The sequence below is a fragment of the Electrophorus electricus genome, chromosome 22 (assembly GCF_013358815.1).
Source record: "Electrophorus electricus isolate fEleEle1 chromosome 22, fEleEle1.pri, whole genome shotgun sequence".
NCBI classification, from domain to species: Eukaryota; Metazoa; Chordata; class Actinopteri; order Gymnotiformes; family Gymnotidae; genus Electrophorus; species Electrophorus electricus.
Genome location: NC_049556.1, coordinates 12747790 through 12771353, shown reverse-complemented (window position 1 = coordinate 12771353; position 23564 = coordinate 12747790). Strand labels below are relative to the sequence as shown.

The 23564-nt window shown below is 43.5% G+C and overlaps 1 protein-coding gene and 1 long non-coding RNA gene across 2 annotated transcripts in view; both read left to right on the top strand.

The window, feature by feature from the left end:
- LOC118240539 overlaps positions 1-23319 on the top strand; it is a 24909-nt gene extending 1590 nt beyond the window's left edge. The window contains exons 3-5 of the long non-coding RNA XR_004775474.1: positions 21250-21494; positions 22551-22981; positions 23166-23319. This is a non-coding gene — a long non-coding RNA (uncharacterized LOC118240539). The remainder of the gene's footprint in view (positions 1-21249; positions 21495-22550; positions 22982-23165) is intronic.
- The window catches only part of sh3gl2b (SH3 domain containing GRB2 like 2b, endophilin A1), a 98227-nt gene that overhangs the window by 7638 nt on the left and 67025 nt on the right, over positions 1-23564 (top strand). The window lies entirely within an intron of this gene.

Below are 23564 nucleotides of genomic sequence, written 5' to 3'. Positions count from 1 at the left end.
ATCCTGCACTCCGTCCTTGACGCAAAACCACGTGTAAATTCTAAGATTCCTGTGGATTGTACCCTCCTCTGATGGCGAATCTTATAGACACACCCACACACACACATGCAAACATTCAATTTCACACATTAAAACCACTTCAAACAGCATATAACACGTCCTCAGTCTCCGTAGACATTATGATCTTTAGTTAAATAAACACTATTAGTACACACACTCTCTCTCTCTCTTTTCCAGCATTGTAAACCACAAATACATGGTAACAACCAACCTCCATGTCCACCACCACCAGAGCCTGCTACACCTAACACACCAACTTATTAGATATACACTTACTGCACAAACTCACCTGGACCACGGCGTGTCCAGACGCTCTGTGCTCGGGTTGCTATGGGAACCAGGCCTGCAGACCACGGCGTCGCCCGAGTCCGAATGCCGGAGGAGGAGACGCCGCAAGCGGTGAGCAAGGAAGCAGGAGCGGGGGAAGCGAGCGGGGGTCCGTGCTAGGCTAAAAGCTAATCCTAGCAGACCAGCTCTACCATCTCCGTTCCTCTCAAATGTCTGCTCCTTGATAATAAACTGGACTGCATCAAACTCCAGCAGACTACACAGCGAGAGTTCAGAGACGGCTGTGTTTTAGTCTTTACTGAAACGTGGCTCAGTATTCCAGACACCGCCATTCAATCCGTGCCGCTGGAGACAACGCAGTCTCCGGCGTCTATATCAGTGAGTCCTGGCGTAAAACTGTGCTTGTCGTTAAGTACTCCTCACCGCTGGTGGAGTTTATTGTCAGATGCAGAACATTTTATTTAACGCGGGCATTCACCTCCGTGTTTATAATCACAGGAGAGGCTCTCCAGGAGCTGTATGGAGCGATCAGTGAACTGCAGAACGTTCATCCAGACGGACTGTTTATTGTCGCCGGAGATTTCAACCACGCAAATCTCAAGTCAGTACTGCCTAAATTCCACCAACATGTGAACTTTGCAACGAGAGGAGCGAACGCGCTGGATCTCGATTACACAAACATCTCCGGTGGGTACCTGGCGGAGCCCCGCGTCCACCTCGGATACTCTGATCACATCTGTAATGTTGATTCCTGCATATAGACCGATAGTCAGACGCCCGAAACCGCTTCTGAAGCAGGTGAGAACCTGGCCAGCAGGAGCCATCTCTGCTCTTCAGGACTGTTTTGAGCAGACGACATGGATCACATTCTAGGAGGCTGCTACTTTTAACCTGGAGAAGTTACAGCATCAGTGACTGGTTACATCAGCAAGGGCATTGATGATGTTACTGTCTCCAAGACGATCGTCACACGCCCCAATCAGAAGCCATGGATGACTGCTGAGGTGCACATGCTACTGAGGAGCCGTGACTCAGCCTTCAGAGAAGGTCACAAGGAGGCTCTTAGAAAAGCGAGAGGCAAACTGTCGTGTGTGTTCAGGGAGGCAAAGCGTACACACGCACAGAGGATCCGTGGACACTTCAGAGACAGTGATGACACACGGCATATGTGGCAGGGCATTCAGGCCATTACTAACTACAGGAAAACATCACCATTCCTGTTGTCGTTCCTAGATCTTCCTAAATTCAATACACACTAAATAGAAATAAAGATGCAGACTCTGGAATTAATTGAAGAGAAGAGCCGGTCCCGTCTTTATTCTGAGCTCAGTGTTACAAGCGAGGCATTGTATGGAGAATGTCTAACAGTCTCAGGTGGGCACACCTTTATACATTTTCTTCATAACCATGTTTATTATTTCATAAAAGCTTGTCCAGGTTCCACTATTGTTCTCCAAACCAAACATTATTCAATGTATGCAAATTGATATTCAGCACTTATACCAACCACTTCTTGGTACCATCAGGTTCATCCTGAACTTCATCTATTTTTTTAAACGTGATCTATATCTATATCTCTATCACCGGCTGCCCGTATTGGTTCTTGCGGTGCTTGGCCAGATGTCCCGTCCTTGAAGCAAGGCTCTCCCTCGACTGAGGCCCCTAGAGGCCTGTCAGAGGCCTCCTGAGGATTTACACTGAAGCCTACAGAGGCCTTTCCTGCATGAAGCCAGTTTATTCTGAACCATCCAGATTTTTCTGCTTACAATATCATTTTATTACCTCATTTCCTCCCTTTCATGAATTTTGTCATGAACCCATTATAGTCAGCCTTTTTGTTTGCAGCCTATCAACGATACACTTTTAATGATGTAGTGTTTAATAGTTTGTTTCTATACTTAATAGTGTGGGTTAATTGACTATACTTTTAATGATATAGTGTTTAATAGTTTGTTTCTATACTTAATAGTGTGGGTTAATTGACTATACTTTTAATGATATAGTGTTTAATAGTTTGTTTCTATACTTAATAGTGTGGGTTAATTGACTATACTTTTAATGATATAGTGTTTAGTAGCGTGTTTATATACTTAATAGTGTGGGTTAATTGACTATACTTTTAATGATATAGTATTTAATAGTTTGTTTCTATACTTAATAGTGTGGGTTAATTGACTATACTTTTAATGATATAGTGTTTAATAGTTTGTTTCTATACTTAATAGTGTGGGTTAATTGACTATACTTTTAATGATATAGTATTTAATAGTTTGTTTATATACTTAATAGTGTGGGTTAACTGACTATACTTTTAATGATGTCATGTTTAATAGTTTGATTATGTATTTAATAGTGTGGGTTAATTGACTATACTTTTAATGATGTGGTGTTTAATAGTTTGATTATGAATTTAACAGTGTGGGTTAATTGACTACTTTTAATTATGTAGTGTTTAATAGTTTGATTATGTATTTAATAGTGTGGGTTAAATGACTATACTTTTAATGATGTAGTGTTTAATAGTTTAATTATGTATTTAATAGTGTGGGTTAATTGACTATACTTTTAATGATATAGTGTTTAATAGTTTGTTTCTATACTTAATAGTGTGGGTTAATTGACTATACTTTTAATGATATAGTGTTTAATAGCGTGTTTATATACTTAATAGTGTGGGTTAATTGACTATACTTTTAATGATATAGTATTTAATAGTTTGTTTCTATACTTAATAGTGTGGGTTAATTGACTATACTTTTAATGATATAGTGTTTAATAGTTTGTTTCTATACTTAATAGTGTGGGTTAATTGACTATACTTTTAATGATATAGTGTTTAGTAGCGTGTTTATATACTTAATAGTGTGGGTTAATTGACTATACTTTTAATGATAGTGTTTAGTAGTTTGATTATGTATTTAATAGTGTGGGTTAACTGACGATACTTTTAATGATGTCATGTTTAATAGTTTGATTATGTATTTAATAGTGTGGGTTAATTGACTACTTTTAATTATGTAGTGTTTAATAGTTTGATTATGTATTTAATAGTGTGGGTTAAATGACTATACTTTTAATGATGTAGTGTTTAATAGTTTAATTATGTATTTAATAGTGTGGGTTAATTGACTATACTTTTAATGATATAGTGTTTAGTAGAGTGTTTATGTATTTAACAGTGTGGGTTAATTGACTATACTTTTAATGATATAGTGTTTAATAGTTTGTTTATATACTTAATAGTGTGGGATAATTGACTATACTTTTAATGATATAGTGTTTAATAGTTTGTTTATATACTTAATAGTGTGGGATAATTGACTATACTTTTAATGATATAGTGTTTAATAGTTTGATTATATACTTAACAGTGTGGGTTAATTGACTTTCCCCAACCTTTCATTCCTTCTTACCTGTACTTTGTGTCCCAGGTGTCTGTCTCCTCCAGCAGAGCTCATATCTAATCGTCAGACATGAGGCAGGATAGTTGAGTTGTTGCTTCTAGTTATTACACTTCATAAAGTTACTAATACTGTGAGTAACTAACATATTGATATGAACTACTGTATGCAAGCTTAATACAATCCTTACCATCTATGAAGTCAGGAAGGTTCTCTTGCTGTATGCAGTTACAACTAATATATACTATATTTATTAGTTAATACTGATTAAATACTGAAATCCAAGTCAGTAAAGAAAACAGTATAAAATGACAAATGTACTGGTGGGGTATTAAATGATCATGCATAGTGTAGCGTACGAGTAAACAAACCATCCGCTGTCCATCATTCTCCCGCATTTCCCCCTTCAACAAATCACCGATGATTAAAGGCATGTGGGTGTGGCAGGTCATGTGACTGCGCCTGCCTTAGGTTGTCCTGTACTCAGGCCAGGATCTTACCTGTCATTGGCTGTCCAGCCTACCTAGGGACCATCCCCACACATTCTCAGTCATCTCCTATGCACCAGGAGCTGATGCCATATAGGTGACACAGCAGGTCGGGATATTCAAGTTTATATTACAAAACTTCTTAAAATAAAAGTAAATTACCCATCCGCTGAATTGTCAACTATTTATAAAACACATCACCCCTGGTGATGAAGTCTGGGAATCTAACAAGCCCAAGCCCCCAGCTGAGACGACCTCATTTTGCCAACCAACTTTATCATCAAGTATCTCAAATGGACCATTATTTGGAAGGGGAGACTAAGAACCGGCATACGCTCAGTGATGAACTAAAGCTGTAATGTCACCCTCAATCTAAAATGTGTTACCTAACCCCAGTTAGCACCATCCAGATGTGTCAGTTTGTGTCTCACATACAGCCGTAATTTCCCAGGGTAATGTAGAGATGGTTAACTGTGGATATCCAGTACACATTTGGGAAGAAACAGATTTATCAACTGCCCTTACGATCAAACCTCTAGCACAAGGAATAACGCAGCAGCCGCATAACGCTAACAGAGCAATTCCCCTACCACACTAGTCAGTGCTGACATAATGACTTGTTTTCATCGGCCCAACATTGACTCGAACCATCCAGTAACAATATAATCAACAAACGAATTCTCAGCTAATTCATGTTTAAGCACCTTCAATTTGGATACAGCTCTCATTACGGAGCCGTTGGGAGCTGTAATATTATTATTATTATTGTGATATTATTATTATTATTATTAGGAATAAATGTGCAGCAGGATTCTCCAAACAGAACACAAACATCCTCCTTTTCTGCTAATAACTGTAACGAATCTGGTGGCCCGAGTGCCGATGGGCGTGGAGCAGGACACACAGACTCCCTCGATAAGGTGAAACATTTATTAACGAAAAACACAAACAACAGTGTGGCACTCATACAATATTAACAAAAGACACGACTTAATTAACACAACACAATAACACTTAACAAGGACTACATGCGTGTTTAACATAACAGCAGACTAACAATGACCGACGGTGAGGCACGCACTGATGGGGGTTTAGATAGACAGACACACATTAACACGTAATCCCGTGCAGGTGCGCGCCTTCACGGGGGTGTGGCTACAAACATGGGTGAACGCCCCTGCACACGGCAGGCCGTACCACGTGACTCGTGGGGGGAGCCCGATTCTGCCAGTTCATTAATGAAGTAGCTTCTAATTGTTCATGATAATGCATCATGAGTATAATTAGTAAAACGCTGCTGGTTATAATATATGTAATTTATCCAATCTACATTTTTATTTATCGTAACCCACCACAAAAGTGCTTATTCAAATCCCGCTGCAATTTGATCCCTGGCCTTGAATTCATTTGGAACCCCCCTAGGAACTCTGATAGCATCAAGGTGAACTTTATCATCGAAACCTTCTGGTACTACAGCACACTTTTCAATGTGATGATGTGTTTGTTGAGCATAACGATGAGTTTCCGTTAATGCTGGTTCTGGTACTGGAATCACAGAACATCGCGCTAATAGCATAACTCGGGCACATAAACCTGTCCATTTGGCTGCCAGGGTCACATATAATCTCTTATGTCCACATACCCAATAATCATCAGGAACCACTACACTGTCCCAATAAACATCAGGAACCACTACACTGTCCCAATAAGTGGTGATTAGGGCATGACTAGGCAAAATTCTCAAGTATGTAATTTCACCAGTTGCATTATCAAAGTAGTTGAGGGTAGCATTTATACTGTTCACACGGCTAGGGGCATGGTCTGAAATCCAAATTCTTTCACATTTCCCTGAAAGATTTCCCATCTTCGGACCTGTTCCTCCCGTACTATAAAAACGATCTGGAAATATTGTCGTGTTTAACCATTCTGCCTTTATGTCAGTTTCATGACCTCCTACAATATAACATGGACGGGTGAAAGGATACTATTATACCTGTTCAGGAAGTGCCTGCATTCTGGCCTACTTATTGAAGCATAACGGGTGCAGCTTTTATACATCAGACAGCAGAAGGCGCATGGCATTCCCCTAATGCATGTGGAGGAGTTAAATCGAAGAGGCAAAATGATTGGCTTGATTTTCCCTTTTTAGCGCATGCAATGCAACTATCTTTTGTAATGGTACGAGCTGTGTATCTAACGTATGATAATCACACATTATCTGGATGTGTAAATGCAGTATACATCCTTTGCATGGAGGAGGCAACGCTGTGTTTGCGACGTACACACCTCTGGGTAGCTGTCTGGTTGGTGTAGTTAAGAGCACTCGTGTGATTCAAGCCCGCTATAACAGTGAAATTATCACAGCCTGACATGTTATCACAACCAACTGGGTTCCTTCTGTGTGAAAACCAAATAGTAGAAACAATTATATAAACCAATAGAAACAATATGCAGTTCATTCTTCTCACCCAATCCAGTCCATCAATGTTCCTTGGAAACTTCATGATTGACTAGTTAGTCCTTGATGTACCTGTGATCCAATCATCACAGGATGTTCAATGGAGACAGTATTGGTGGCGCTAGACTCTCATCCCTACTGTGTTATTTGCATTGGAGTCTGAATGACTGTTTACCATCTGTAGTCAAGACTCTCAATTGGGATCCTCACGGGCTGTAAGTGGTCTAGCAGGTGGTGTTTGTCGCGTGATACTGCGTGTCACTGGTCTGGAAGTTGCGCTAGGCTCTGTCTCATCAGCTTTATTGTCTAGTCCCTTGTCCGGCAGTGGAGCTTGTGGTTGTGTTTCTGTATGTTGCACTGGTTTCAGTAAATCCAGGGCCCTAGAGCAGTGATTCATATGAATCCAGACTCGACATCCCTCCACCTTTATAGCAGTGGGTGTTGCTAACACCACTATATAAGGTCCTTCACGTCTGGGTTCCTGCCAACTTCTCTTGAAAGTTTTTACATACACATAATCTCCGGGTAGTATTTCTTTCAGTCTGTCTTCAATTTCTTGATTACGCCCCTCAGTTGCACATTTACTTGAGTGAAGATTTCCTTGAGAATTTTTGTGAGGCACTTTGCATACTCCCCCGGTTCACCTTACAGTTGTTCAAGGTTAGGTCCTTTAGTTGGTCCCCTTAAATAAGTAAAAGGCAAGGGACGTCCCGTGAGCATTTCATGTGGAATGAGATGGATGTTACGGTTAGTTGTCATTCTCATACTCATTAAAGCTAATGGTAAGGCATTTAGCCAATAAATGTTTTGTTTGCTATCCGCACATAACTTAGCAATCTTGGCTTACAGAATACCATTTAGACGCTGAGCTATACCCCGTGATTGAGGATAATAGACACGTACTAGTCTGCACTTCACTCTAAGTGCTTATGCTATAGTATTGATCACTTTATTAACAAAGTGTTGGCCATTGTCTGAACTAATTTTATCAGGCATACCAAATCTGGGTATGACGTCTCATATTAGAAACTTAACTGCTGATATTGCGTCTTCTTTTGCTGTAGCTTGTGCTTCTACCCAACGACTGAAGACATCAACTACCTACAAAATGTAGCTGAACTTTCCAAAAGGTTTCACCATATCTGCATAATCCATCACTATGTGTCTAAATGGACCATCTGGGGTGGGAATATGCCCTAATGGACCTGCCACTTTCTACAAATGTATTCAACACATACTGCACAGTTAGTTTAACAGTGCTCTAAATAAGGAGACCACTAATCTCGTTTAACTTTCCTTATTACCTCCTTCCTGTGCACGTGTGTCAGCCCATGAGCATCATGTATCAGTATATTCAATAAGGTCACTGGGGCTACATACAGACCATGCGGCCCGTACCAAAGACCATGGAACCGCCCCCTTTTCAATAAGGTCACTGGGGCTACATACAGACCATGCGGCCTGTACCAAAGACCATGGAACCGCCCCCTTTTCAATAAGGTCACTGGAGCTACATACAGACCATGCGGCCCGTACCAAAGACCATGGAACCGCCCCCTTTTCAATAAGGTCACTGGAGCTACATACAGACCATGCGGCCTGTACCAAAGGCCATGGAACCGCCCCCTTTTCAATAAGGTCACTGGGGCTACATACAGACCATGCGGCCCGTACCAAAGACCATGGAACCGCCCCCTTTTCAATAAGGTCACTGGAGCTACATACAGACCATGCGGCCCGTACCAAAGACCATGGAACCGCCCCCTTTTCAATAAGGTCACTGGGGCTACATACAGACCATGCGGCCCGTACCAAAGACCATGGAACCACCCCCTTTTCAATAAGGTCACTGGGGCTACATACAGACCATGCGGCCCGTACCAAAGACCATGGAACCGCCCCCTTTTCAATAAGGTCACTGGGGCTACATACAGACCATGCGGCCCGTACCAAAGACCATGGAACCACCCCCTTTTCAATAAGGTCACTGGGGCTACATACAGACCATGCGGCCCGTACCAAAGACCATGGAACCACCCCCTTTTCAATAAGGTCACTGGGGCTACATACAGACCATGCGGCCCATGGAACCGCCCCCTTTTCAATAAGGTCACTGGGGCTACATACAGACCATGCGGCCCATGGAACCGCCCCCTTTTCAATAAGGTCACTGGGGCTACATACAGACCATGCGGCCTGTACCAAAGACCATGGAACCGCCCCCTTTTCCCCCAATTATCTGTTCATACACACTGGCTGATGCTTGTAATTCTTTAATCAGATGTGGCCTGTCCATGACTAATCTGGGTTCCATCTGCCCTAACAAACCCTCCTTGTGCCCAGACTGAACTGTATGACAAACACCATAAGCGTATGTGGAATCTGTATATACAGTTAATTGTTTTCCCTTTGTTACCTGACAAGCACTTGTCAATGCCTTTATTTCTGCTAACTGTGCTGAGCAGGGCTGTGGAACACTCGTCTTGAAGATGGTCTCATATTCATCATCATCAGGTTTATACTGAATCACTGAATATCCCACTAAATTACCCTCTGGTCCTTTAAAACAAGACCCATCTACAAACAGAACCTGGTCAGTAGATGGTAATGCTTCACTAAACAAGTCCTGTCTTGGCTTCAAGAAGCTGGTAGTTTCTACTTCACAATCATGTGCAATACCCTCATCTGGAGTAACCAATCTTGTTGCAGGATTCACTCTCGTACACCTACATATTGTTAATTCAGGTGCTGATAGAATAACATCATAGCCTGTCCATCTAGCATTGGTGATTACAAATGACGGGGATGTGAGTAATGCATGCAATGCATGACTAGTAAATAGTTCAGCTTTGTGTCCCATAGTTCTAGATGTTGTTTTTCATAAGCATAGGCTGCTGCGGCTAAACCCTGGTAGCATGGCGGCATTCCCTGTTCAGCTTTATCTAGCTGTGTATTAAAATAAACAATGGGCTGATTCTGACCGTTATTTACTTGAGTTAACACTGCATTTGCATAGACATTCCTAGCAGCTACATAAAACTGAAAAGACTAAAAGAGTAATCTAGATTTGCCAGAGCTGGTTCTGTTTATAAATCTGTTTTGATAGTCTCAAAGGCTTGATCTGCTTCAGCATCCCAAACTAATTGACCTTTCAGGTTCTGTTGACCTGCACTACATATGAGTCTTCTTAATGGGGCAGTTTTCAAGGCAAAATCACAAATCCACTGTCTACTGTATCCAGCCATTCCTAAACATGTCAACATGTCTGCTACTGTTGTGGGTTTAGGTGCATTTCTGACTGCCTTAATGTGGGATGGTGTGATAGACCTTTCACCCCCTTTTAGGTGTCTGCCTAAGTAGTCTACCTCAGTGGCACACTACTGTAGCTTATCTTTATTAACTTTATGCCCCTTCTCTGCTAATGCTGTCAGTACAGTGACTGAATCATTTTAGCTTTGTTCCTTTGTCTTTCTACAAATGAACAAATCATCTACATATTGCAGGATGGTGCTCTCTACTTTAGTGTCACTTAAGTCAGCTGCCACTACCCTACTGAACACTGATGGACTTTCACAGTACCCCTGTGATAATCTATTACATGTATGTTGTTTACCCTCATAGGTCAATGCAAACAAATGTCTTCACTGTTTGTGTAATGGTATGCTGATAAAAGCTGAACAGAAATCTATCATTGTGTAATGCTTGGTGTCTGTGACAGCATCGTTCCAGCGCATTAGCCTTTCCCCGCCCAGACTCACCTGAGTACTGATAAGCTACACCTGTCTCTCATTCCAGACACCCTCATAACATCCCAGTTTCCCACCTCCAACTCATTAAGTATTGTATCCCTACGTGCATACTGAGCGTTCGTTGTTCCATTTGATTCCTCTGGCTTTTGACCTCTGCTTCCTCCTCAGACTTCGCTTCATTCTTAGCCCCTTGGATTACTCAGGTACGTGCCTGCTGATTTGCAGTGGGAACAGTACCCTCGACTCTCCTTGTCCGAACCCCCCTGCGTTGACGACTGCTACTCATATCCGCCTCGCACCCATTCCTGTCAGTGCCAATAAACTCTTGAAGCTGGATCCTCACTTACCTGTGTCTGGGAGTTCGTTACAGTGTCTGGTGGTATATTTGAGAGCAGCGTATGTGGATCGGGTACTACTGGTGTTTCAGGTTGTACTATTGCATTAATTGCACGCAAATCATGTACTAATCACCACTTGTCTGAATTAAGTTTTCTTAGTGGGTGTTGCAAGGGCTTTTTGTTTCAATTAGAACTGCTGCTGTTACTAATCCTTCAATAGTGGCCTTATTCCCTCATAAGATGCCGCACTAAGTGGATACTGTTTCTGCCATGGAAGCTTTGCATTGGGTTTTACTTGTATTTGTATTTCACATGCTGATTGAACTAAACCTACATCTGTATGCTGTTGAGTTCAAATCTTATTTGGTACTTGTTCTAATAATTCTCCATGTTCTGCACTTAAAATGTATTGTGTGACAGTTCTTATCCTATCTACCCTCATTTTTCAGCCACTGTCCTATCAGCTGATTTCATAGCTGTTCTACAGTATGATCCATCTGATGACTTGTGAATGTAAGCAAGGGTTTGCACCAGGCCGAGGACCCCTCCGGCCACCAGAGGGAGGCCTTGAGTCAACCACGCTACTAATCAGGCTTGATGCCCAACAGCTGGACTAGATCTATATAAGCCCAGTGAGCCAGTCACTCAGTGCTGGGTCTTTGCTAAAGTTCTGAGCAAAGCTCCTAGATGGAGACTTCAGGTATTGAGGTCTGTGAGCCCTCGTGCTACACCTCACTTCTGTGCTGCGAGGGTGTCTGTGTTTTTACACGTCCCCTCCCCTCTTCAGTTTTCCCCTCTCAAGTCTGTCTCTCTCTGAAGGCTTCCCTTAGCCATTAAAGTTCCTCCCTGTTTTCTGGTTTTGTTTGGGAAGTTTTAGTTTGGTTTTCCCCAGTGCGTTGGGGCTGCCATTCTTCCTGTGGCGTCCATTGTTCTCACACAGCACTCGGAGGGGCATCTGCTGTAACTAACCACGAGGACGTGGAGGTCTAGACCCGAGTGGTGTCATATGGTTTTACCCACATACTAAATATTAAATTAAACATAGAAACAGTGACAATCTGATGATATTCTGGTGTGTAGTCTACACTGTTATGTTATGGCTCATGTTATGGAGTGTAGCCTACAGTGGGTACCCACTGTTGGGTACTGTGTGTATTGTGGGTACCAAATTAGCAAAGATGCAACCGGCGCTCAACTGACCCCAGAACAGCTGGTACCTGCACCTCTAACTAAACACTAAAATGAGCCTAATGGCTTCTTTTCCTTTCAGAAGAACCTATTCAATGAGTGACTGAACTATGAGATATCAGCTACAGCAGGGGTGGATTTGGCATTTCTGGGGCCCTAATCAAAGACAATTAAATTTTTTTACAAACTGAAATATTTACTCATTCTGTACACTTCTGACCTTCTTACTGGAGTCAGAACGAACCCTCCTGGTTTCTTTTTTCATTTTCTTTCTTTTGTGGGCACTGCTGTGACACAAATGTTTCATGGTTGTGCTCAACAGTCCTGATTAGTATTATCAGCAAACTGCTTGTGGCCACCAGGCCCCCCTGGTCTCTGGGCCCCCCTGGTCTCTGGGGCCACTAGGGCCCCCCTGGTCTCTGGGGCCCCACACATGTTCATGGTTTGCGTGGTGGTAAAGACCATGAACGTAAGTGTGAGGTTAGTGTTGACAGTCCAGAAAACCACCTTGTCATTACCTTTAGACTAAATAACTAGAAATATGTGGGACTAACTTTAGTTCTCTCCTTCTCTCTCTCTCTCTCCTCTCTCTCTCTCTCTTTCTCTCTCTCTCTCTCCCTCTCTCTCTCTCAGAAGAGTACCCTTTCTCCACTGATGTCTTACTCCCGCTGCCGGAGCTCCCCGTTGTTGAAGGGACGGTCTTAGGGCCGCCCGCTCGGTTTATCAGAAACTCCGCCCTTACATACTGTTCCTCGCAAAGCATGGACTCCTCCCACTGCAGTGAACGACCAATCAGCTATGGCTCCACCTCTTCCTCCGCCTCCTTCCGGGACAGCCACTGCTCGCTGGGGGGCCGTGCGGTTTCCACCCCTGAGCGCGATCAAGACTCCGGGGCCATCCGGTTGGAGCTTGTCCCCGCCCATCAGCTGGAGGAGGCGGAGACGGGAAGACGGACGCCTGCGCCGACGAATCAGGAGGACGCGGACGGCGGTCATCCAGGGGAGGGGCGGAAAGTCCCTTACGTGGACAGAGTGGTTCAAGAGATCCTGGAAACGGAGAAAACCTACGTACAAGACCTGCAGAGCATCGTTCAGGTGAGAGAGAGGGAGGGGGGGATCGGGTGGTGGACAGGCAGAAGAGACTGACTGCATCTGCTGGGAACTGTTCTTTCATGTAACTGTTTTTATGAGCTTATGAGTACACACAAAACAAAGGCCCTTCACAAACCCTTCATGAAGCTCAAAATATTTTAAAAGCTTAGCAGTTATGTGTAAAGGCCCTGCACAGTTGACTTTTAAATGTAAATATTTCTGCAAAGAATGTTATATATTCCAGCTACCTTCCAATAATCTGTTGTACCCTAGAAATAACATTAAAACGAGTGTGTGAACTTTCCTTTTTCCTCTGTCGCCTTTAACTTCGTGGGCGTGGCCCCAGCTGATTGACAGCTTCAGTGTCCAACATCACCGCCCAGTTAGTCAGTACTGTTCAGGCCGGAAATTGGAACCAGGCTTTACTGCTCTGAACCTGAAGAGGTGAAAGGTCGTCAGGGGTCTCGTGTTTAAACAGCCTCATCGCATTCTCGGGTTCAGTTAGAGCAGGCCAGGCTTTAATAAGATATCTGGAGTTGTATCATCTGGCTATTTATTAAATATTGATCATGTTTACAAGAACGCTAGTAGCTAACATTAGCTAATGTTATTTGTAGAAGTATATTATATACAAAATTATTTATAAAACAATTTATTTAGAAAATTGTGACTGAGAGAAACTGCATAAAATTAAGCAAACGTAGGCCTACGCTAATGTTTTAGTATATTCTCATAGTTTGCTACATTACTGAATAAAGTGTCAAATGAAAACAGTGTCTGTTGATTAAGGTGGTAAGTCTTTATTTTTATCATCCACATTGCCTCCAGTAAGTGTGGAGAAAGCTCCTGCTTTAAGCTACAGTCGTCTGGTGAGTCTGGAGCTGCGTATCTGGGGTTTGGACTTTAGCTGCGTTTCTGCAGTTTCTTTGCTGTTCACATGTGTTTTGTAGATCAGATTAGTTTCTTTATTTGTAGTGGTTCTTTTTTGATTTAGATCTTGCTGAGTGGGGTCAGATGAGCCATGTGTATATTTAAGCTCAGGACGTCGCAGCGGTCAGTAGTAAGGTCACCGTGATTTACGGATCTTCCTGGAGTTCCATGTGGCTGAAGGTGATGTGTAATACACAGTCTTCACACGGTACAGGTGTGATCTGTACGCTGTCCTCAGTCTTCATACGGTACAGTTGTGATCTGTACGCTGTCCTCAGTCTTCATACGCTACAGGTGTGATGTGTATGCTGTCCACATTCTTCACATGGTACAGGTGTGATGTGTACGCTGTCCTCAGTCTTCACACGGTACAGGTGTGATCTGTACGCCGTCCTCAGTCTTCACACGGTACAGGAGTGATGTGTACGCCGTCCTCAGTCTTCACACGGTACAGGTGTGATGTGTACGCTGTCCTCAGTCTTCACACGCTACAGGTGTGATCTGTATGCTGTCCTCAGTCTTCACACGCTACAGGTGTGATGTGTACGCTGTCCTCAGTCTTCACACGCTACAGGTGTGATGTGTACGCTGTCCTCAGTCTTCACACGCTACAGGTGTGATGTGTACGCTGTCCTCAGTCTTCACACGCTACTGGTGTGATGTGTACGCTGTCCTCAGTCTTCACACGCTACAGGTGTGATGTGTACGCTGTCCTCAGTCTTCACACGCTACAGGTGTGATGTGTACGCCGTGCTCAGTCTTCACACGCTACAGGTGTGATGTGTACGCCGTGCTCAGTCTTCACACGCTACAGGTGTGATCTGTACGCTGTCCTCAGTCTTCACACACTACAGGTGTGATGTGTACGCCGTCCTCAGTCTTCACACGCTACAGGTGTGATCTGTATGCTGTCCTCAGTCTTCACACGATACAGGTGTGATGTGTACGCTGTCCTCAGTCTTCACACGCTACAGGTGTGATCTGTATGCTGTCCTCAGTCTTCACACGGTACAGGTGTGATGTGTATACTGGCACAGTACCTACGTGAAGCCAGTGTGGCAAGAAGTGAGAGTAAATTATGGATATTAGTCACCAGACACACACTATCTTTAGGAAGTAAGTGTGTGTGTGTGAGAGATGTGGCTATGATGTAATGTCAAGCGTGCATATCTGCAGTCTGACGCAGAGGAAGAGCAGATGAAATCTGAGCCCAGAGCATCCTTCACTCCCTCTTACTGTTCCCTGTCCACCACTCACTCTCCCTCTCTCAACCTACACCTTCCCTTTCTGTAGGTGAACTGGATGAGCTGGGTTGTGTGTGTGTGTGTGTGTGTGTGGTGTTTGGGGGGGTGTTTGAGGTGTGGTGTGTGTGCATGCTTGTGTGTTCTGACAGTGCATCTGATGCTTAATACAATATACGCTTAATACATATACGCTTAATACAATATACACTTAATACAATATACGCTTAATACAATATACGCTTAATACAATATACGCTTAATACAATATACGCTTAATACAATATACGCTTAATACGTATACACTTAATACACTATATGCTTAATACAATATACGCTTAATACACTATATGCTTAATACAATATACACTTAATACAATATACGCTTAATACATTATATGCTTAATACATATACATTTAATACATATACACTTAATACATTATATGCTTAATACATATACACTTAATACACTATATGCTTAATACAATACCCCCCTTTTCTCTCTGTGGGCACACACACACTCACACACACACTCACACACACACACTCACTTATACTCAAAGCCTCAAAGCCTGCGCAGATCAGCTAGCCCCGGTATTCACCGACATCTTCAATCTTTCCCTGACGCTCGGTATCGTCCCGTCCAGCTTCAAGCGTTCCACCATCGTCCCCGTCCCGAAGAAACCTCGACCCTCCGACCTCAATGACTACCGCCCTGTCGCCCTCACATCAGTCGTGATGAAGTGCTTTGAGAAGCTAGTCAGAGACTTCATCACATCTTCACTGCCAGCCTCCATGGACCCACTGCAGTTTGCATACCGCCACAACCGCTCCACTGATGATGCAATTGCACATCTACTCCACACCACACTGACCCACCTGGACAAAGGGAGGGGAAATTATGTTAAAATGCTATTTGTCGACTACAGTTCAGCATTTAACACTATCATCCCCTCCCTACTCACTACTAAGTTGGGGGATCTAGGACTGCATACATCCCTGTGTGACTGGATCTCCAACTTCCTAACAGACAGACCACAATCAGTACGGGTGGGCAACTGCGCCTCATCCACCCTCAGCACTGGAGCTCCTCAGGGTTGTGTCCTAAGCCCCCTGTTCTACTCACTGCACACCTACGACTGCACAGCCACTTCCAGCTCTAACACCATTGTCAAGTTTGCTGACGACACCGTCGTCGTGGGTCTGATCTCGGACAACGACGAGAGGGCCTACCTGGAGGAGATTAAGCACCTGGAAAACTGGTGCCAGGAAAATAATCTCCTCCTAAACGTCAGTAAGACAAAGGAGCTGATCGTGGATTGCAGCAAGAAGCAGGAGCGGCACTACCAACCTGTGAGGATCAGTGGAACCACAGTGGAGAGAGTAGATAGTTTCAGGTACCTTGGTGTTCACATCTCGCAGGACCTGTCCTGGTCCCGCCATACCAACTCCCTGGCAAAGAAGGCTCGTCAGCGTCTTTACCACCTCAGACGCCTAAGAGACTTCAGACTGCCCTCCAAGGTACTGCGGAACTTCTACACCTGCACTATCGAGAGCATCCTCACGGAGAACATCACAGTCTGGTTTGGGAATAGCACCAAGCAGGACAGACAAGCACTCCAAAGGGTAGTGCGTTCAGCAGAGCGCATCACTCACACGGACCTTCCTGACCTGCAGACTATCTACTACAAGCGGTGCCAGACCAAGGCCAGGAGGATTGAGAAGGACCCCACCCATCCCAACAATAGACTCTTCTCTCTGTTGAGGTCAGAGAGGCGCTTTCGCCCCCTGAAGACCAAGACAGAGAGACTGAAGAGGAGCTTCTTCCCACAGGCCATTCGGGCCCTGAATCAGGGAAACTGATAAACTGTGGGGACCACCACCACCATGTAACATAACTGTATATATATAGATATTCTATTACCTCCATGTAACATAAACTGTAAGTATGTCGTTTACAAAATGGATCTGTACATTCTGTATATTGTGTACATATATATACACAACCATATACATTGTACATTGTGTATATAAACATAATATACATATTGTACATACATTGTTAATATATTTTTGTACATATATAGAATATATATATTTCTCTATGCACCCCTGTTTTCTTTTCCTCAGTTTGGACAGAGCACTCTCAACCATTTCACTGAGTTATACTGTGTATGACTATGTATGTGACAAATAAACCAAACTCGAAACTTGAAGCTCACTCACTCACACTCACTCAAACACACACTCACTCTCTCTCTCACACACACTCACTCACACACTCACTCACTCACACTCACTCAAACACACACTCGCGTGCGCACACACACACACACACACACATATACACACACACACACACACAAACACTCGCACACACACACACACACACATATATATATACACACACTCACACATATACACACACTCACACACACACACACACTCACACACACACATGCTCACACATATACACACACACTCACACATATACACACACGCACACGCACACACATACACACACACTCACACATATATATACACACACACACTCACACTCACACATATACACTCACACATATACACACACTCACACACACAGACACTCGCACACACACACACACACACACACATGCACACACACTCACACATATACATACACACTCACACTCTTACGCACGCACACACACACACGCTCACACATATACACACACTCACTCATACACACACACACACACACACACTCACTCATACACACTCACAAACACACACACACACACATACACACTCACAAACACACACACACACGCTCACACATATACACACACTCACTCATACACACACGCTCACATATATACACTCACACACACACATACACTCACACATATACACACACACACATACACTCACTCATACACACACACACATACACACTCACAAACACACACACACACTCACTCACCCACAGTTTTGTAAAGTACTTTCTTTTGTTCTCTCCTCTAATTTCTTTAATATAATGTAACTTATTCTATAATGTAACTACAATGTAACTTATTCTATAATGTAACTTATTCTATAATGTAACTACAATGTAACTTATTCTATAATGTAACTACAATGTAACTACAATCTAACTTATTCTATAATGTAACTATAATGTAACTTATTCTATAATGTAACTTATTCTATAATGTAACTACAATCTAACTTATTCTATAATGTAACTTATTCTATAATGTAACTATAATGTAACTTATTCTATAATGTAACTTATTCCTGCCAGCATTGCTGAATTGAGTTGAGAGAGAGAGTGAGAGGGAGAGAGAGAGAGAGAGAGATGCACAGAAGTTTGCCTAGACACAAACATTTGTGCAGACTGTTATGGACTCAAGTTTGTCAAATCTGTCAGCAGAACATTTTCTGTGACCTGTATGTGTCTGTCTGGCCTGCTGGGTAAACTGAGTAACCAAGGAACTAATATCTATAAACATCAAAGGTCCAAAGGCATTTTTATGGTTTTAAAGTTTACTGTTTACGATTTTTGTCATTCATGTGAAATTATTTGAGTGTGGAGTTGAGGGTGTAGAGTTGAGCATGTAATGTCCCACTCACCGGTGTTAGACTTCACTAAAGTGAATCTGATGGAAATGTTATGGAATCAATCAGTCATTAAGACTTATGGAATGCTGTCGGTTTCGTTGGAATGTTAGATCTGTGAATTCTGTTGGTACTGGGAATGCTGTTGGATGTGGGAAATAACACATTTGGGAATGCTTTTGGATCTGGCAATGGTCTTGGATCTGATGACGCTTTTTATTCTGGGAATGTTGTCAGATGTGGAATACTGTCATCCCACACACGCATCTGGTTGTGTTTTAAGATGACATTTGGTTCCAGGCCTGTAGAGGCAGGAGTGGTTGCTGCTCTTCAATTTAGAATTTTTCACGTGGAAAAGTGCGTTTCCCCTGGATGTATACATAGCAGATGTATCTGTAGCATCCTGCACACGTTTGAGAGAGTGACAAACGATCCGACAGCCCTGTACTTTACCACCAGTGTTTGATGCTGTTGGTCTGAGTGAATGAGGGGTTTCCAGCGAGGAGAGTTGGCGTAAACACACCGCATCTGTGCATGAACACACACACACACTCCCGACTGTACGCTGCCCTGTGCGCATGCGTGCAGTGTGTGTGTTGAGTGTGTAATGTTGTGTATACTGATGAGCTGTCCCTACACTGTTTTACAGAGTGAAGAATTTCATATTTATACACAGTACTGCACTAATTATCCAAGGTAAGAACAGCGTAAACACACACATGCTCGCGCACACACACACACACACACACACACACACACACACACACACACACACACACACAAAGACGCACATTCTCCAAGTCTAACAGTTTGAATGGGTGTTATATTCCATCTGGAGACTTGCAAAGTCTACAGCTTTGTGTGTGTGTGTGTGTGTGTGTGTGAGTGAGTGAGTGTGTGAGCATGTGTGTGTGTGTGTGTGTGTGTGTGTGTGTATATGAGTGTGTGGGTGTGTGTGTGTGTGTGTGTGTGTGTGTGTGTGTGTGTGTGTATACGTGTGTGTGTGTGTTGTGTGTGTGTGTGTGAGTGTGAGTGTGTGTGTGTGTGTGTGTGTGTGTGTGTGTGTGTGTGTGTGTGTACACTCTGTGCTGGTCTCTGCTCAGCTGTTTGGTGTCACCGGCCAGGAGCTCACCACTCACCTGGAGAAAGAATCCGAGAGGCATGCGGTGGTTCAGGAGGCCATCGACACCATGCAGAGGGTCACCTGGCACATCAACGACATGAAGAGGAAACACGAAAACACGATCAGACTGCAGGTGAGACACAGACAGACACACACACACACACACACACACACACACATTCTTAGGACACACTTAGGACACACATGGAGGCTACAGGAGATGTGTGTGTTTTACCTCTGGCTTCAACCATGCAGCAAGGACCACACACACACACACACACACACACACCCCCCCACATATGCATAAACACATCCACATGCATTCACACACAATACATCTCACTTCAGTGAGGGTGTGTAGCACAGTGCCTGCTACTCTGGGCGTATTCAAATGACTGCGTCCCTCCTGCCATTCACAGCGTCTCTGGTGTGAAGTAGCCATGCCAGTTCTCCCAGATAGCCACTCCAAGCCTCAGTTTGCCACGCCCACCTCCTGCCCTATGAGAGCACTCTGCTGTGTGGGGAATGTTGAGCTCCGAACATCTGGCTGATTCTGTAGACGCTTGGATCTTCTTAGTGTTCGCTGTCTTAAAATATTGTATAATGGTTCTTTTTTCCCAGCATAACAAAAATCTCTTTCTTAGCACATCATGATCCACATGACACCATCCAGAAGCTTCTGCTTTCTCTCTACCCCATAGCTTCTCTGTATTATGATAAACCTGCACCACACCACACTCGTCATGGTAACGAGCCATCTGTCACCTCTCGCTAATTCAGTACCACCTCATACTTGTAGTGATCTTCTTTCACCACTTCACCAGTATTGGGGCAGCTAAACAAATGCTGAATTCTCGACTCCACCTTCCACCTCCATCCAGACCTGAAGTGGTGCAACACAACTGCCTCTAGATTAGAATCAGCTTTCAATGTCTCTATCAATTCATCCTCACGCGTCATCGCTAATCTCCAGACAGGCGGCCACCAGCCAGTTGCTCTTTTCCACGTCCACAATATTCTTTTCTTTTGTAAACACAAATGTCCAACAACTCGCCCTATAAGCAGCCATGTATCAGTTTCAATTAATATTGCTCACATCCACACAATGGCATTGCATCAGCCAATAAATCACGCATGTGTCATTAATCGCTCGTCCTCTAAGCAGCTCTTTATTCCAGCCCAACTCTGTAAGTACTGGAGCTGCTTCTCTCTGCTGGCTCATAGGGACTAGCAAAGCCTCTTCACTCCAATTAACCACAGCAATGACCTTTTTCACTGTTTCTGCCTCATTTACAGATGCCTGTGTCCAATACTCAGGGCTCAGTGAATTAACTCTGCCAACCACCAAGGAGGTCATCAGCCCCCGTTCCCAATCCACCGTCTCCCATCAGCGGGAGTCGGCAGCAGTTCGAACGGCACTGGGCTGGACGGCAACAAATTCAGCACCGCAGACAACACATCCTGTTTTCATGCCCTCCTGATCCTCTCCCTTAACTTAAGATGAGGAAACAGCCTCTGCCTCCTCCAAATTATGCCAATCGGTTAGTTGATACAATTTAAGATTTATTAACACTCCACACCTGCTGAATTTCTATATATTTTCACCAGCCAAAAATGAGTCTGGACTCCCTGTGTCTCGCACAACAAATCGCTGTCCATGCGAGTACTTTAACCGCAGGTCTCTTCCCTCAAACCTAAGTCACCTCATGAATTTCCACCATCTATTAACACACTTAGCCAGGGTTTGTTTGAGCATATTCAATGTTCACCATTACAATATTCTATCAATCGCCACTCACTCTGGTTGAATTTCTTATCCTGTAATATTTAACTCCACCCTTCTCCCTTCGCTACTGCTTTAGTGTGTACGCACCCTCTGGCCGTAACTGTCACCGGCAAGGTTTGAAATTCATTCTGGCTCTTTTACGTACATCGTATCTCTATCATTTGCTTTGTTTGTCTTTATCTCTGAAACGTTTGTACTTTTATGTCTGCACTTTTACAGTCGGATATGATCACGTTTAGGCGGATCTCTCATACCCAGTCACTTCCTTCGTTATTTTAGTAACTCCCCTCTACAAGCTTGCCGTTATTATCTTAATGGTAACCGTACAAAGTTACTGAAGGGTACGTGTGGCACTGGGACACACTAACCTGGTTGTGGCCGTGTTACAGCAGACAGTTCTTAAACAAAACATGCATCACTTATCCCTCAACGCCATTTTACTCACAAGCTCCTTTATTCTACACTTCACTCATTGTGGCCACATTTAGACAAAACGACTGAAACAAACACCACTTCACATTCATCTCTTCAGCACTTTTATGTCTCTGGAGCGCTTTATCCCTCTCTCTCTCTCTCTCTCTCTCTCTCTCTCTCTCTCTCTCTCTCTCTCTCTCTCTCTCTCTGCCTCTCTTTCTTTCTTTCTCTCTTTTTCTCTCGCTTTATCTCTCTCTCTCTTTCTCTTCATTCTCCTCATTCTCTCTCTCTCTTTATCACTATTTCCTTTTATAGTACGTTTGTGTGAAACCATTTTCACTTTTACTGGTTGATTTTCTAACTTTCACTCCTTTTTTGTTATTTTCTATTTGAACAGGCAGTTCTCACTCCTTCAGTTCCCAGTCTGCACCCTTAAGACCCAAAACCCGACTACACGGCTCTGAGGACGAGGTCTGAATCCCACCTGTGCAGGATGTTTTAACAGGGGTTCTGCTTACCTTTGGTAGTGCGCGTGTGGACTCTGCCCTCGGTCACAGAACAGTGGAGCTTTGGCTCGTCCGGCAGCTGGTGCTTTGTCCTGCGCACGGCGTGGGTCCGTTACCAATCGATCCAATTGTTCCATGTACGGGCCACCGATTAATGTTGTTCGTAGATCTTCCTAAATTCAAGACTGTTTACTCAGTGCACACTAAACAGAAATAAAGATGCAGACTCTGGAATTAATTGAAGAGAAGAGCCGGTCCCGTCTTTATTCTGAGCTCAGTGTTACAAGCGAGGCGTTGTATGGAGAATGTCTAACAGTCTCAGGTGGGCTCACCTTTATACATTTTCTTCATAACCATGTTTATTTTTTCATAAAAGCTTGTCCAGGTTCCACTATTGTTCTCCAAACCAAACATTATTCAATGTATGCAAACTGATATTCAGCACTTACACCAACCAGTTCTTGGTACCATCTGGTTCATACTGAACTTCTTCTATTTTTTTAAAGGCAATCATATTCTATATCACCGGCTGCCCATATTGGTTCTTCTGGTGTTGCCCATATTGTTTCTTCCAGTGCTTGGCCGGATGTCCCGTCCTTGAACCAAGGCTCCCCCTCAACTGAGGCCCCTAGAGGCCTGTCAAAGAGGCCTCCTGAGGATTTACGCCTACAGAGGCCTTTCCTGCATGAAGCCAGTTTATTCTGGACTGTCTCTATTTTTCTCCTTACAATATCATTTTATTACCCCAACATCCACATTTTTCTTCTGTGTCCCAAATGAGCTCATGTTAAATACACTGATCGCTACACTCCTGCACGTTACGCTGTACTTCTCTACTGGGCGGATGTTACAGAGGTCAGGAAAGTTACTTACTGAAGTCTGTAGTTACTTACTGTATCACTGTC